Below are 16,842 nucleotides of genomic sequence, written 5' to 3' on the forward strand. Positions count from 1 at the left end.
GCACTGGGAAAATTTGATTTTAGCGCCCCAAAAAAAAAAAAAAAAAAAAAAAAAAAAAAAAAAAAAAAAAAATTAAAAAAAAAAGGGGCCTTGTAAATGTCTGGAGTGTCACCCAGGTCGGGTGGCACAGTTTAATGTTTATGTTTTGCAGGTGAACTCCAAAAGAGTTTCAGAGCAGTGGGAGGCATTTAAGGAAGAGAAAGTAAGGGTTCAGAGCAAGTATGTTCCCACAAAGAAAATGGATGGGACTCCCAAATCTAGAGCCCCCTGCATGTTAAGGGGCATACAGGGTAGGGTAAATACTGCAGAAAGCCTAGAGGAGTACAGAAAATGCAGGGTGAAATTAAAAAGAAAATTAGCAAAACAAAGAGGGCATGAAAAAATATGGCAAGTAAAATCAAGGAAAACCCAAAGATGTTTTATAAACATATAAAGAGCAAGAGGATAACTAAAGGAAGAGTCATCATCATCATCATAGGCAGTCCCTCAGAATCGAGGAAGACTTGCTTCCACTCTAAAAGTGAGTCCTTAGGTGGCTGAACAGACCATACGGGAACCACAGTCCCTGTCACAGGTGGGACAGAGTCGTTGAGGGAAAGAGTGAGTGGGCAGGTTTGCCGCACGCTCTTTCCGCTGCCTGCGCTTGGTTTCTGCATGCTCTCGGCGATGAGACTCGAGGTGCTCAGTGCCCTCCCAGATGCACTTCCTCCACTTAGGGCGGTCTTTGGCCAGGGACTCCCAGGTGTCAGTGGGGATGTCGCACTTTATCAGGGAGGATTTGAGGGTGTCCTTGTAACATTTCCTCTGCCCACCTTTGGCTCATTTGCCGTGAAGGAGTTCCGAGTAAAGTGCTTGCTTTGGGAGTCTCGTGTCTGGCATGCAAACAGTGTGGCCTGCCCAGCGGAGCTGATCAAGTGTGGTCAGTGCTTCAATGCTGGGGATGTTGGCCTGGTCAAGGACGCTAACGTTGGTGCATCTGTCCTCCCAGGGGATTTGCAGGATCTTGTGGCGACATCGTTGGTGGTATTTCTCCAGCGACTTAAGGTGTCTACTGTACATGGTCCATGTCTCTGAGCCATAAAGGAGGGCGAGTATTACGACAGTCCTGTAGACCATGAGCTTGGTGGCAGATTAGAGGGCCTGGTCTTCAAACACTCTTTTCCTCAGGCGGCCGAAGGCTGCACTGGTACACTGGAGGCGATGTTGAATCTTGTCGTCAATGTCTTGTTGATAGGAGGCTCCCGAGGTATGGGAAATGATCCACATTGTTCAGGGCCACACTGTGAATCTTGATGACTGGGGGGCAGTGCTGTGCGGTGGGGACAGGTTGGTGGAGGACCCTTGTCTTACAGATGTTTAGCGTAAGGCCCATGTTTTCGTACGTCTCAGTAAATACGTTGACTATGACTTGGAATTCGGCCTCTATATGTGTGCAGATGCAAGCGTCGTCCGCGTAATGTAGCTAAGGAAGAGTAAGGCCTTTAAAAGACCATAAATATAACCTGTGAGTGGAGGTGGAAGATGTGGGTGTGGTCTTAATGAATACTTTGTGTCTGTCTTCACAAAAGAGAGGGATGATGCAGACATTGTAGTTAAGGAGGAGGAGTGTGAACTATTAGTTGAGGTAAACAGTGAGAGGAAATATTAATGGTTTAGCATCTTTGAAGGTAGATAAATTTAAATTGCCAGCCCCAGAGAAACAAGGGAGGAAATAATTGAGGCTCTGACCATCATTTTCCAATCCTCTCTGACGGAGGACTGGAGGACTACAAACGTTGTACCATTGTTTAAAAAAGGAGAAAGGGATAGACCGAGTAATTACAGGCCAGTCAGCCTAACCTCGGTGGTGGGCAAATTAGCAGAAAAAATTCTGAGGGACAGTATTATTCGTCATGTAGAAAGGCACGGATTAATCAAGGACAGTCAGCATGGATTTGTTAAGGAAAGGTCGTGTCTGACTAACTTCATTGAATTTTTTGAGGAGGTAACAAGGAGACTGAATGTGGATAGTTTGTTTGGTGTAGTCGTCTTGGATTTTAGCAAGGATTTTGACAAGGTTCCTCATTGCAGACTGGTCAGAAAAGTAAAAGCCCATGAGATCTAAGAGAAAGTGTCAAGTTGGATTCAAAATTTGCTCAGAGGCATGAAGCAAAGGGTAATGGTCGACGGATGTTTTTGTGACTGGAAAGCTGTTTCCAGTGGGGTTCCGCAGGGCTCAGTGCTGGGTCCCTTGCTTTTTGTGGTAGATATCAATAACTTAGACTTCAATGTAGGGGGCATGATTAAAACACTTGCAGATGATACAAAAATTGGCTGTGTGGTTGGTAGTGAGGAAGAAAGCTGCAAACTGCAGGAAGATATCAATGGACTGGTCAGGTCGGCAGAAAAATGGCAAATGGAAATCAGTCTGGAGTTGTGTGAGGTAATGCATTCAGGGAGGGTTAACAAGACAAGGGAATACACAATAAATGGTAGTATGCTGAGAAGTATAGGGGAATAAGAGAGCCTTTGGAGTGCTTGTCCACAGATCCCTGAATGTAGCAGGGCTGGTAGATAAGGTGGTTAAGAAGGCAAACAGGATACTTTCCTTCATTAGCCAAGGCATAGAATATACGAGTAGGGAGGTTATACTTAAACTGTATAAAACACTAGTTAGACCACAGCTAGAGTAATGCGTGCAGTTCTGGGTCATCACATTACAGGAAAGATGTGATTGTACTAGAGAGGGTATAGAGGAGATTTACAAGGATGTTGCCAGGACTGGAGACTATTAGCTATGAGGAAAGATTGGATAGACCAGGGTTGTTTTCCTTAGAAGGGGAGGAGAGACCTAATTGAGGCGTATAAAATTATGAGGGGGCTAAATAGAGTGAAAGGGAGAACCTATTCCCCTTAGCAGTGAGGTCAACAACCAGGGGGCATAGATTTAAAGTAATTGGTGGAAGGAACAGAAGGGAGTTGCGGAGAACTTTTTTCACCCAGAGGGTGGTGGGGGTCTGGAAAGGGTGGTCGAGGCATCGCATTTAAAAAGTACTTAGATATACACTTGAAGTGCTGTAACCTACAGATCTACGGATCTAGTGCTGGAAAGTGGGTTTAGGCTGGATACCTCTTTTTCGGCCAGCACAGACACGATGGGCCTAATGACCTCCTTCTGTGCCATACATTTCTGCGATTCTGTGATTCTAGGAGAGCTCTGCCATCTGGACCTGGAATACTTTGATAAGGTCCCATTCAATGCTATCCCATGGTATAAAAACAGCTTCAGCTGACAGTCTTTCTCAGAAGGCTGAAGCATTTGCAAGAATTCTACGGGGTATGGTAGCATAGTGATTATGTTACTGGACTAGTAATCTAGATGCCTGGACTAACAATCCAGAGACATGAGTTCGAATCCCACCACCACCATAGCAGCTGGGGAATTTAAATTCAGTTAAATAAATAAATCTGGAATTAAAATGCCAGTATCAGTAATGATTGCCATGAAACTATGGGATTGTTAGAAAAACCCAACTGGTTCACTAATATCCTTTAGGGAAGGAAATCTTCCATCGTCACCTGGGCTGGTCTATATATGTGACTCCAGACCCACAGCAATGTGGTTGACTCTTAACTGTCCTCTGAAATGGCCTAGCAAGCCAGTCAGTTGTACCAAACCACGACAGCAAAGCCAGCACTGTGGGAGTACCTTCACAACACGGACTGCAGTGGTTCAAGAAGGCGGCTCACCGCCTCCTTCTCAAGGGCGATTAGGGATGGGCAATAAATGCTGGCCTTGCCAGCGATGCCCACATCCCGCGAATGAATAAACAAAAATAACAATTAGCTGCCCTGCTACTGAAATCTGGGGAAAACAGAACAATGCGATTGTGTGTGCAATGCTTTGCTTCCTGGTGCCTGACTGCCTAGTGAAATATTTAATATTAGTACAATGCTAACTGCAGTGAGATGTATAAAAGTCAGAGTGACATGAATGAAGATCAGCAATTTAATGAAGCTCACTGCTATACGCAGCTTTAATTTCAAATCTTCTGTGGATTTCTTCCCACCCACAAAATAAACATTTCATATGGGTTTCATAGACAGGAAGAGAATGTATTATAATATTTACTATGCATAGAATTTCCTGATAATTAACTGCAAATTGTCACTGTAGTAATGGCATCATTACCGTTAATCTTCTTGTTTCTATGTTATCACGTGTCAAGGAAAACGACCTTCAGAGTCTGCAACCGCATTGTCACTGCACAAAATCTGCTCAAAACCAGAATAATGCTCCAGATTGCAGCAAATGATGAACAATGTATTTCTTAGACTATAGTATCAACTGTTGGATGTGAATATCAATGGTGATATGATAACCACTGATAGGTTTTAGGACGCTTATATTGTACATTTGGTACTGATGTGAAGTACTTCTGGTTTTTCATTGATGCAAAATGTATGATTCACTTGGGTGCCCACTTTGGTTTCACACCAACTGCATAATAACTGCAACCAGTGCAAAATAAACCTTAAAAGAAAGACTTGCATTTATATAGCGCTTTCATGACCACAGGATGTCCCAAAGTGCTTTACAGCCAATGAAGTACTTTTGAAGCATGGGGGTAATTTTTACTTTCCGAGGCGCTGGGAGCTGGGGGTTGGGGGATGGGGGGTGTGCGGTGGGTCCGGTAGTGCTTGCGAAACCTGGAGGTCTGGGTATCCCTGCGTGCTGTGAAGATTTAACTTCACGGCGTGTGACTCTTGGCCCTGATAGGTTCCCTGCCTGGAGGACAGCCTGATCGACAGGCTTGGCTTCCAGTCAGGCGGGGAGCACTCCAGAGGAGGCCGCAAGTCAAAGGGGGTCCGATCCTGGACCCCGGGAGGCGGGCATCTGAACAAGGGGAGGATCAGGATCCGGACCTCGGGGGCAGGTCGGATACAGGGGGCGGGGCTTGGTATTTGTATGGAGTGCATGGTCTGATGGTGAGGGAGTTTGGGGGGCCGGGAGGAAACACTCCTTCTGGCCTAAAAGGAGTGCTTCCCAAGGTTGCAGCTGCCGGGTTTCCTGAGGCCCTGGAAACCCGGCTGGTCACAGTAAAACCTGCACAGGTTAAATCTGAGGCTTCCAGCCTACTTAACTTAATTAACATGCCAAGCCGCCTCATGGGAGTGGGTTGGCTGCCCGCCCCTTGTCTCACCTCAGGCTGGAATTGGTGGGTTGGAACTGGCTTCCTGACCCACACCCATTCCAACCCACTCATTCATGTTAAAATTCTCCCCCATAGACATTGTTGTAAAGTAGGAACCATGGCAGCCAATTTGTGCACAGCAGGATCCCACAAATATGGAATAGAGCCATTGGATCTTTTATGTCCACCTGAGTGCGTAGATGGGGCTTCAGTTTAATGTCTAATCTGAAAATTGGCACCTCCAACAGTGGAGCACTCCCTCAGTACTGCATGGGAGTGTCAGCCTAGGTTTTGTGCTCAAGTTTTTCTAACAGGTGTGTGTTATGTATGAAGAAAGAGTCTGACTGTATACTGTGAGATCAAAGTAAAGTGTGACCTTAGTCTTTTATTGCAGGTCTCCAGTGTCCCTCTCCAACCTCTGAGGCCTCCTGAAATACCTGTGCTCCCAAGCGATTATGGGATCCCTTAGGACTCCAGAGGATGAGCCCTCTGGTGGCTGTGCAGGGTATATACAAGTTTACATATATAACAGCACTCTCCCCCAAAGTAAACAGTATAACCATTTACAAGGTGAGTCGATCTGGGGCCCTTCTTGCCCTGGTTGATCGTCTCGGTGTGAATGCTGGTTTTGGTGAATCATCTGTTGGACCCTCGGTGGGCAGCTGTGCAGCTGGACTTTCTGGGCTGCCTGGTGTGGTGAGTTTTGCTGGGCTGCCTGCAGTGGTGATGGGTTCTGCTTCGTGGCCAACCGCGGTGCTGGTTGCCACTGGTGTGTATGTTGGGGGGTCAAAGAAGGTAGGGTCCAAAATGGGTTGCTCAGGATAGTCCGTGAATCTGAGTTTGATTTGGTCCAAGTGCTTCCAGTGAATGAGTCCATTTGAAAGTTTGACCCGAAACACCCTGCTCCTCTCTTTGGCCACAATAGTGCTGGGAAGCCACTTGGGACCTTGTCCATAATTCAATACAAATACAGCATCATTGATTTCAATCTCATGTGACACATTTGTACTTTGTTGAAGCCGCCTGCTCTTGACCTGTTCATGTATATCAGGGTGAACTAACGAGAGCCTTGTCTTAAGTGCCCTTTTCATGAGTAGTTCAGCAGGTGGAATCCCCGTGAGCGAGTGTGGTCTCGTGCGGTAGATAAGCAGGACTCGGGATAGGCGAGTCTGTAGTGAGCCTTCCATTACCCTCTTCAAGCCCTGCTTGATGGCTTACACTGCTCTCTCTGCCAGACCATTGGATGCTGGTTTGAACGGGACAGATGTAACATGTTTGATCCCGTTACGGGTCATGAAGTCTTTGAACTCGGCAATGGTAAAACATGGCCCGTTGTCGCTCACAAGAGGAGCAGGCCGTGCGTGGCAAACATGGCCTGCAGGCTTCCAGTATTGGCAGCGGACGTGCTTGCAAACATTATATCCCATTCAATCCATTTGGAGTACACATCCACAACCACAAGGAACATCTTACCCAAGAACGGGCCTGCATAGTTGACATGGACCCTCGACCACAGTTTGGAGGGCCAAGACCATAAACTTAGTGGCGCCTCCATGGGTACATTGCTTAACTGCGAGCATGTATTACATCTGTGCACGCAGCGCTCTAAGTCCGCATTGATACCGGGCCACCACTCGTGGGATCTGGCTATCGCTTTCATCATTACGATGCCTGGGTGGGTACTGTGGATGTCACGGATGAAGGTGTCTCTGCCCTTCTTGTGGACCACTACCCGATTGCCCCACAGGAAGCAGTCTGCCTATACAGACATTTCATCTTTGCGCCGCTGGTACAGGTTTATCTCTTCCTGCATCTCCACTGGACCAGCTCCCATGAACTACACAATTTTTAACTAGGGACAGTAAGGGCTCGTCGGGCGGTAACAGGTGATTGCTCACTCTCAAATGCTTCCATAACCATGACTAAATCTGCAGGCTGCGCCATTTCCACCCTCGTGATGGGCAATGGCAGCCTACTGAGAACATCGGCACAGTTTTCTGTGCCTGGCCTGTGGCGGATGGCATAGATGTATGCGGACAACGTGAGCGCCCATCTCTGGATGCGGGCCGATGCATTAGTATTTATCCCCTTAGTCTCGGAAAACAGGGATATTAGTGGCTTATGGTCAGTTTCCAATCCAAATTTTAACCCAAACAGATATTGATGCATTTTCTTTACCCCATAGATACACGCTAATGCTTCTTTTTCAATCATGCTGTAGACTCTCTCAGCCTTAGACAGACTCCTAGATGCATAAGCAACCGGTTGCAATTTCCCAAAATCATTAGCTTGTTGCAATAAACACACGATGCCATACGATGACGCATCACATGATAGTACCAAACGCTTACATAGATCATACAACACAAATAATTTGTTTGAGCATAACAATTTTCTAGCTTTTACAAAGGCATTTTCTTGGCTTTTGCCCCATACCCATTCGTCCCCTTTACGCAGTAAGGCATGTAGTGGTTCTAACAGTGTGCTGAGACCCGGTAAGAAGTTAGCAAAATAGTTCAGGAGTCCCAGAAACGACCACAGCTCTGTCATGTTCTGTGGCCTCAGTGCGTTCTCGATTGCCTCCGTCTTCGAATCGGTGGGCCTGATGCCGTCCGCCGCGATTCTTCTCCCCAGGAACTCCACTTCAGGCGCCAGGAAAATGCACTTCGAGCGTTTTAACCTGAGCCCCTTTCAGTTGAGTCGACTAAGAACCTCCTCCAGGCTCTGCAGATGCTCGCTTGTGTCCCGATCTGTAATGAAAATGTCGTCCTAGAAGACCATGTGTGCGGGACCAACTTCAGTAAGCTTTCCATGTTTCTCTGGAATATCGCCGCCGCTGATTGAATTCCAAATGGGCATCTGTTATAAATGAAGAGACCTTTGTGCATGTTGATGCAGGTGGGGGTCTTCGATGATTCCTCCAGCTCCGGCGTCATGTAGGCCGACGTCAAATCCAGCTTCGTGAACGTCTTTCCTCCTGCCAGCGTAGCAAAAAGGTCGTCAGCCTATGGTACTGGGTATTGGTCCTGCAGGGAGAAACGATTGATAGCTACTTTGTAATCGCCACAAATTCTGATGGTGCCGTTTCCCTTGAGGACTGGAATGATCGGGCTGGCCCACTCATTGAATTCGATCAGTGAAATGATGCCCTCTCTTTGCAGCTGGTCTAGCTCAATCTCTACCCTTTGTCTCATCATGTACGGTACTGCGCTCGCCTTGTGATGAATGGGTCACGCCACCGGAATTAGGTGGATCTGCACTTTTGCTCCTTGGAACTTCCCGATGCCTGGTTTGAACAGCGAAGGGAACTTGTTTAAGACCTGGGCACACAAAGTGTCATCAGCGGACGAGAGCGCTCGGACGTCATCCCAGTTCCAGCGTATCTTTCCCAGCCAGCTCCTGCCGAGCAACGTGGGTCCATTGCCCGGTACCACCCAGAGTGGTAGCTTGTGCACCGCTCCATCATAGGAGGCCTTTACAGTGGCACTGCCGATTACGGGAATCAGTTCCTTTGTGTAAGTTCTTAGTTTTGTGCGAATTGGAGTCAAAACTGGCCTGAGGCTTTGCTGCACCACAATCTTTCGAAAGTCTTTTTGCTTATGATGGACTGGCTCGTGCATGTGTCCAACTCCATTTTCACTGGGAATCCATTTAGTTCAACCTTCAGCATTATCGGGGGACACTTTGTGGTAAATGTGTGGACCCCTTGTACCTCTGCCTCCTCGATCTGAGGTTCTGGTTCGTCGTGATCCGCCATGGTTCTGTCCTCCTCCGCAACATGGTGGTTTGTAGGATTAACAGGATTAGCAGCTCATCTGCACATACGTTGGGGATGTCCCATTGTTCCACAGCCCTTGCAAATGTACCCTTTGAAGTGGCATGAATGGAAATGATGATCACCCCCGCAGCGCCAACAAGGTGTTAATGGCCTTAAATTCATCACCCTTGATGGTGGACTCTGAGACATCTGCGGACACGCTGCTGCAGGCATGTGGGGCCTGCTCTGTACGTTGCGATTTGAAAACAACATCACTTTGTTCACAGTACTTGTAGCAGCACTCGTGTGCTGAGAGATTTGCTTAGTATTGTCACGGGTGGCAATGAACGCCTGGGCTATCGCTATGGCCTTACTCAAGGTTGGGGTCTCTAAAGTCAAAAGTTTGCGAAGTATCATTTCATGGCCAATGCCAAGTACGAAAAGGTCTCTGAGCATGTGCTCCAAATGTCTTTCAAATCCACAATGTCCTGCAAGGCGTCTTAGCTCGGCGACATAACTCGCCACTTCCTGGCCTTCAGACCTTTTGTAGGTGTAGAACCGGTACGTCGCCATCAGAATGCTTTCCTTTGGGTTCAAATGCTTCCAGACCAGTGTGCACAAATCATCGTACGATCTCTCTGTGGGTTTCACTGGAGCAAGCAGATTTTTCATGAGGCCATATGTTGATGTCCCGCAGACAGTGAGGAGAATTAGGGCAGGTCACCAAAAGTTTGGTCAAAGCGGTAGGTTTTAAGGAGTGTCTTGAAGGAGGGTAGAGAGGCGGGGAATTCCAGAGCTTGGGTCCTAGGCAACAGAAGGCATGGCTACCAATGGTTGAGCGATTATAATCAGGGATGCTCAAGAGGGCAGCATTAGCAGAGCACAGACACCGTGGGGGTTTGTGGGGCTGGAGGAGATTACAGAGATAGGGAGGGGCAAGGCTATGAAGGGAATTGAAAATAGGATGTGAATTTTGAAATCGAGGCGTTGCTTAACTGAGAGCAATGTAGGTCAGCGAGCACAGGGATGATGGGTGAGTGGGACTTGGTGCAAATTAGGACATGGACAGCCAAGTTTTGGATCACCTCTAGTTTACGTAGGGTTGAATGTGAGAGGTCAGCCAGGAGTGCATTGGAATAGTCAAGTCTAGAGGTAACAAAGGCATGGATGAAGATTCAGCAGCGGATGAGCTGAGGCACGGGCGGAGACAGGCGCTGTTATGGAGGTGGAAATAGGCGGTTTTATTTATGCTGCGGATATGTGGTCAAAAGCTTATTTCAGGGTCAAATATGACACCAAGATTGCGAACTGTCTGGTTCAGCCTCAGACAGAAGTTGGGGAGAGGGACGGAGTCAATGGCGAGGGAACGAAGTTTGTGGTGGGGGCCAAAAACAATGGTTTTGGCCTTCCCAATATTCAATTGGAGAAAATTTCTGCTCATCCAGAACTGGATGCTGGACAAGCAGTCTGACAATTTAGAGACCGTGGAGGGGTCGAGAGAAGTGGTAGTGAGGTAAAGCTGGATGTCATCAGTGTACATGTGGAAACTGATGCTGTGTTTTTGGATGATGTTGCCAAGGGGCAACATGTAGATGAGAAATAGGAGGGGGCCAAGGATAGATCCTTGGGGGACACCAGAGATAACGTGCGGGGGCAGAAAAAGAAGCAGTTACAGGTGATTCTCTGGCTACGATTAGATAGATAAGAATGGAACCAGGCGCGTGCAGTCCCACCCAGCTGGACGATGGTGGAGAGAGGTTGGCGAAGAATGGAGTGGTCAACCGTGTCAAAGGCTGCAGACAAGTCAGGAAGGATGAGGAGGGATAGTTTGCCTTGTCACAGTCACAAAGGTTGCCATTTGTGACTTTGATAAGAGCCGTTTTGGTACTGTGGCAGGTTAAGAAAACCGGATTAGAGGGATTCCAGCTTGGAATTGCAGGATAGATGGGCATGGATTTGAGAGGAGCCAACACGTTCAAGAACTTTGGAGAGGAAAGGAAGGTTGGAGATGGGGCGATAGTTTGTAAGGACGGAGGGGTCGAGGATTGTTTTTTGAGGAGAGGGGTCTTGACGGCAGATTTGAGGGAGAGGGGGACAGTACCTGTGAAGAAAGAACTGTTAACAATGTCAGCTAACATGGGAACCAGAAAAGAAAGTTGGGTAGTCAGCAGTTTGGTGGGAACAGGGCCAAGGGAGCAGGAAGTGGGTCTTATAGTTAGGATGAGCTCGGAAAGGTCTTGAGGGGAGATCGGAGAGAAGCTGAAGAAAGATGTGAGGTCAGGGCCAGGGCAGGGGGGATCCTTAGAAGATATTTGGCCCGGTGGGCTAGGGGAAGGAAGGGAAGAGGCAGAAGCGGCCGAACGGATGACCTCAATGTTAGAGACAAAGAAGTCCACACTTATTGTCGGAGGTGAGGGGTACCAAAGGACTGACTCGGACCTTCCTAAATGTCAGTTATAAAACATTTAAGGAATTATCTCCTAATTTAAATGTCAGTGAGTGTAATTCTGACCATGTGTGTTGTAGTGCCCTAATTTCCCTGGCAAAACAGCAACAAGGAGCTGGCAGTATAACTCAGCTCTGCTATCCTTGTGGCACTCCAATCAGTAGTGAAACTGTATCTCTAATCCAGTAAAGTTCTTGAGACTGCCAGTGTCACACCTATTTCCTGTCACACTGTAGTAATGCTTCATGAAATTTTGTAACACCCACAGATAACTCTTCTGTATTGGTGTTTTCTACGTGAGCCATTTAGTTTTATCCCACTCTCCTTTTCCTTCAATATTTCTCTTTTTCAAGCAATTATCTGAATGGTAAATGAGATGGAGAAGGGCAGATGTCACTTGGGTGAGGAGAGGTTAAGAGAATCAGAGAATCATGGAATAGTACAGCACAGAAGGAGACCATTCGGCCCATCAAGTCGGTGCCGGCTCTTTTGAAGAGCAATCCAATCCCACTCCTCAGCTCTTTCCCCATATCCCTGCATTTTTTTCTCCTTCAAGTATTTATCCAATTTCCTTTTGAAAACTACTATTGAACCTGTATCCACCATCCTATCAGGCAGTACATTCCAAATCCTAATCATTCGCTGTGTAAAAAAGGTTTCCTCATGGCGCCTCTGGTTCTTTTGCCAATCACCTTAAATCTGTGGCCTCTGGTTATCGACCCTTCAGCCATTGACAACAGTTTCTCTTTATTTACTCTATCCAAGCACTTCATAATTTTAAACAACTCTATTAAATCTCCTCTTAACCTTCTCTGCTCTAAGCGGAACAATCCCAGTTTCTCCAGGCTATCCACGTAACTGTAATCCCTCATCCCTAGAACAAAGAGAAGTATTAGGTCTTTGTACTGGATGATCTCAACAGTAGGCAGTCATATTGGCCCTGAAATTGCGGTCGGTGGCGTAACTAAGGAGTACACTGCTGACTTAAGACTTAAGACTTGGATTTATATAACGCCTTTCACGACCACCGGATGTCTCAAAGCGCTTAACAACCAATGAAGTACTTTTGGAGTGTAGTGACTTACCTGGTGCGAGGTCCCCTTCGAAAACTTGCATTGTTTTGCTGTGGAGTTGAGCGCAGCATAGTAGCCCACAGATCCCATGCGTAAGCGTACTTGGAATCACGTGGAGTGGTGCACCAATCAGGGAACAGAACTCTCCGATGCCCGACATCAATCAAATTTTAAATGGTGTGAATATTGATGACTTATCACTTCCACTGTAAATAATAATGATAATCATTATAACTCTCAAGCTAAGATGACAAAGAATATATTTTGTAAAATAAACACCGATCCCTTTTCGAGGATCTGTCCAGTTTTATTTACATAGAGTGAAATGAATAAGAACAACAATTATTCAAAGCGAAATACGGAAAAGAAATATTGGGCAGCAAATCTTGTATCAATAATATCCAATTACTTTATTATGCAAAAAGTCTAGTGGCTTGGAATAATTTGTAATCAGAGTGATGGACAGCTGAGTGAAAACAATTCAAAGTAATGACAGTGTTTATATGGTAATATAAAGCTATGTTGAATATTAAAACAATACGGGCAACTACTGCCCTCCCCTCACGTTGTGCAAACAGGCTCCTGCGCCTCTTTGCACCAGCCGTAAAATTCTCCTGCGTAATTGTTGGGCAGTTGGTGGGTAATTAGCACAATTCTGCACCAGCAATTGGGGATTTCACAGTCGCAGTGGATGATCTGTCAAGTTGGAAGTTGACAGATCGCAAGTTCAGGAGGGATTTAGCGCATGCAGAAATCCCGAACTTGCAGTCAATATTAAATGCAGTATGATGTCATACTCTGAGATTACGCCGTCATACCGACCGCAAATTCAGGGCCATTATGGGAAATTGCAGGCACAAGCCATGCAGGCCAGCAATGTGTTACAGCACAGTATCACTCTATAAATAACAGGATTTGTTTTAAAGACATGTAACTTAATTGGAGCACTTAAAATGTGAGTGTGGGCAGAGTTCATTTGAATATCTTTTATTAAATGTAACTATTTACATGAGGTGCATTGTTACTAACTGGTAATTACTGTTTGGGGATCGTTTAAGCTTTGAACCTCTTCTCGCTCCTCACTAGTCATGACATCTTGTTGAGGTGAAATGCATCAGGACCATACAATTCTGTAAATGGATGAGTGTACACTGTGACAGTTATAAAAGTACTTGAGGGCTAAATTAAAGCCAGATGATAGCACTTGGGGAGCTATTATACTCCAAAGCATTCATGTTAGAATTGTATGTTTAAAAAAATCCTAATAAGAGCTGCAGAGTGGTGACTGAATTTCAATATCAAAGAATCGAGGGAAAGCACCGAGGCCCATAGTGCAAGACACCATCGGGGCTGAGAAAAGAAATTGTGAGGCATTACTGTCATTGAGGAACAGCAAGTAAAGTGGGGAGTGAAAGCTGGTGGCTTTGCTATGGAACAAGGCCAAGTGATTTTAGCTTCAAAAGTGTGACCTATTGCTGATAATGGTTTATAAGGCTTTAGGCTTAATAATACTGAAACTTTCAGATGTTGAGCGTGGTTTAGTTGAATCTTTCTGCCTTTCCAGGGGTTGAAATTTGGTTACGTCCCATTTGGGGGTGGTAATCGAGGTGAAGCAGGGCTTCCTGCTCCCGGCGCGCTAGTCCCACCCCGCCGCAAAATTCCGGTTACCGCCTCTCACAGGAAGTGGACGCGTCCTGACGCGTTTCAATGCTCCTCCCCCTTTGAAGGCCTCCACTGCGCCACCAGGGTTATGGGGTGCCGTGGCCACAGCCCAGCATGTAGACGGAGTGCCGGGCTGCATGATGGTAGCCCGGACCTCACGAAAGGAGCAGCAAGCAGCCCAACCGGTAAAGGGGGGTGGGGGGAGAACAAAGATGGTGACTCATGGTGCAGCGCAGCTCCCCTTGAAAGTTCACCTCGCAATGGGTGACCGACTTGGTTTGTGATCCGTGAGGCTGGCACGGGCATTGCCTACGGCGGCCACACACGGCACCGGCCAATTTCCGCTGAGGGGTGAAAAGGGTTCACCGTGTGTGGTGATGATGTCATTGCCAGAGGTGCAGCGGCCCGAACCTCCTGGATCACCAGGTAGATTCGTAGAAATTTTTCAAGTCGGAGGCATCCGCCCACGGGAAGCCTTCAACCGCAATTTCTGGGCGAAGATTGTTCAAGTATTCTGGAGTATTGGCAACCCTTACTCCAGTGAGTATTTTACATGGTACTGCTCAGGTATAAAAGACCAGCAATTTTGAGAGTCAGGCACTTTAGGCCTAAATAAATCAGAGCCAAGGTTGTACCTTGCATAGTTAAACAGTACTCAGTTTGAACCTGTCATGTATTTCACATTACTGTATATAACTGTATCTTACCATGCTATTCATGACTGTAACTGGATATGACCTGTAACAATAAGCATACCTTACCACCAGGGGTGCACTTGCAGGAGACACTCCATACCTGTCCCACTGTGGTATATAAAGCGAGGTCTCAGGCAAGTGCAGCACTGGAGAGCTGGAATTAAAGGTGCAGGTCCTGAGTGACCTTGACTTCAGCATGTGTCCCGTGTAAGTCAGTACATTAGAGTCAGGACTTAACAGTAGCGAAGAGTTATGGGATCACAGAATCCACAGAATTGCTACCAACAGCTCAGATGAGAAATACAATGCTGGAGACAATTGGGATGACTTTATAGAAAGGCTCCAGCAAAGCTTTGTGACCAAAGACTGGCTGGGCGACGATAAGGCAGACAAGGGAAGAGCCCATCTCTTGACCAGCTGTGGCTCGAAAACATACGCTTTAATGAAAGACCTGCTAGCACCCGAGAAACCAGCAAGCAAGTCATTTGAGGAGTTGAGCACACTGGTGAGAGACCACCTGAAGCCAGTGAGCAGCCGACACATGGCCAGACACACGTTCTACAACTACAGACATTGTGTGGCGGAACTTTGGAGGCTGGCTAGTTCATGTGAGTTCCCCGATGAACTAAGGAGAAAAGTACTGAGAGTCTTTTTTATTGAAGGATTAGACCACGCAGGCATATTCCAAAAGCTTATAGAGACTAAGAACTTGACTCTAGAGGCAGCAGCACTGGTCACACAGACGTTCTTGGCAGGCGAAGAAGAAACGAGGCTGATCTAGACTTCGGGTACGACAACCAACGAGGCATCGGAACAAGGGGTTCACATTGTGAAACAAACTGCTACCCCCACACACAGACAAAGGCAGGGGAGCAGGCCTTCAACAGCAAACAGTGGCGCCAGAAGCCATCAAAATCAAGGGCCACATGAACGGCCGATCACACCTCATCAACCCACAATGCGAGCAATCAACAACAGATTGAGAGAAGCTCAAGGGAGATCAGCCAGACACAGCTCATCCTTCGGAAACAATGAAAACGGTCTGTGTTGGAGATGTGGGGGAAGGCACTCAACCAGGGTGAGTCGATTTCAGCATGCCATTTGCAGAAACTGCAACTACACAGGGCATCTGGCTCGCATGTGCAGAAAAACAGCAGATCGGCTGGTATACGAATCGGAAGGGTCGGAAAGCGGACCAGAAGACGGTTGGAACAGTGCACGGGACGCCGAGGTACAGCGGGTTAACACGATCAATGTCTACTGTTCTTGCACCAAGACGCCTCCAATTATGATGAGGGTTCTACTCAACAGGATACCCGTCAACATGTAGCTGGACACGGGGGACAGTCAATCCCTCATGAGCGTTCAACAATTTAAACAGCTGTGGCCACACAAAAGCAACAGATGAAAACTCACAAAGATCGACACCAAACTAAGGGCCTATACTAAAGAAATCGTCCCAGTCCTTGGCAGCGCCATGCTCTCACACACAAAGGGATGGTGCACCGACTTTCCCTGTGGATTGTCCCCGGAGATCTCCCAGCCCTGTTGGGGAGATGCTGGCTAGCAGAACTTAATTGGAAATGGGATGATGTTCACGCCATGTCGTCAGAGGAATGGACTGCCTGCTCAACAGTTCTAAGCCGTTTTGAACATCTCTTTCAGCCAGGTGTGGGCACCTTCAAAGGGGCTAAAGTTAGAATCTACATCACACAGAATGCCAGACCAGTCCATCACAAGGCTAGAGCTGTGCCTTATGTGATGAGGGCAAGGATTGAAAACGAACTGGACCGGCTTCTGCGGGAAGGCATAATTTCTCCCGTGGAATTCAGTGACTGGGCAAGTCCCATCATCCCCGTCATGAAGCCTGATGGATCCGTGCGAATCTGTGGGGATTACAAGTCTACCATAAACAGAGTCTCCCTACAGGACCAATACCCGCTGCTCAGAGCGGAGGACCTATTTGCCACATTGGCTGGAGGAAAACTTTTCTCGAAACTTGACCTCACATCTGCGTATATGACGCAAGAACTGA

This window comes from Pristiophorus japonicus, chromosome 6 (assembly GCF_044704955.1).
Source record: "Pristiophorus japonicus isolate sPriJap1 chromosome 6, sPriJap1.hap1, whole genome shotgun sequence".
Taxonomy (NCBI): Eukaryota; Metazoa; Chordata; class Chondrichthyes; family Pristiophoridae; genus Pristiophorus; species Pristiophorus japonicus.